We start from the raw sequence: 1,144 nt of genomic DNA on the forward strand, positions 1-1,144 counted from the left end.
TTGTTTACGACAGTTATAGCGTCCCAGGATCACACGACCACCCTTTGTGACCTTCCCAGAGAGGCGCTGGCAAGCGAATCCAGTGGGGAAAACTGGATTCACTTAACAAATACATGATTCACTTAACAACTGCAATGATTTGCTTGACAACCGTGGGGGAAAAAGGTTGTAAATGTGACCCACTTCCATTGTTTAACAATGGAAATTCTGGTCCCAATTGTGGCTGTAAGTTGAAGACTACCTGTACTATGTGACTCATATAAAATAAGCCCTGTTCTCCCTCCAATTCTATCACCGCCCTGTTTATTAATATATCTGGGTATTTTTTCCTCTTGCTGAGCAGAAGAAGATAATGATTATGTTGTGCTGCATCATTCTCATCATTATCCTGGCTTCTACTGTTGGGAGCTTCTTTCTGTGAACACTCCTTCCTTGTTCTTTGCCATTTGTCTCAGGTAAGTTGTATGCAAATACAGAAGCTTAGTGCTATCATCTTAAGCAGGGCAATTCGGATCCTCCAAATTGGGCTTGTGTTAGGCTGTATTTCTATTTTCCACCTAGACTATTACGTGCCTAGTTGTGGTGAAAATGCTTCACCTGATACTTCTCTGCAATAAATAATTGTTTACAGAAAAACAGACATCTACATCTAAGTTTGTGCAATCTAGGCAAGTGGGGTTAAATATCATATTCCTAAACCGAATTAAGTGAAAAGATAAAAGATACTCTAATTAACAGGAGGGAAACTCTTTGCATATTAGGGTAGTTAACTTCCAGGATCTTTATTGGGTAATATGTTCAAACACTACTTACGATCTCTGTATCTACTGCAATGCTCTCTACATGGGGCTTCCCTTGAGGAGCACCCGGAGGCTCCAGCTAGTTCAAAATGCGGCCGCGCGGGCGGTGTTGGGAGGGACCCGTCGCTCCCACGTCACGCCGCTCTTGCGCGAGCTGCATTGGCTGCCGGTAGCCTTCCGGGTGCGCTTCAAGGTGTTGACTATTATCTTTAAAGCGCTCCATGGCATCGGACCTGGTTATCTTCGAGACCGCCTCCTGCCACAGATTACCCCCCACCGACCTGTACGCTCTCACAGAGTGGGTCTCCTCAGGGTGCCGTCAGCCAGACAGTGCCGGCTGGCGA

Source organism: Protobothrops mucrosquamatus, unplaced genomic scaffold (genome assembly GCF_001527695.2).
Source record: "Protobothrops mucrosquamatus isolate PMUCROS unplaced genomic scaffold, P.Mucros_1.0 scaffold970, whole genome shotgun sequence".
Classification (NCBI taxonomy): domain Eukaryota; kingdom Metazoa; phylum Chordata; class Lepidosauria; order Squamata; family Viperidae; genus Protobothrops; species Protobothrops mucrosquamatus.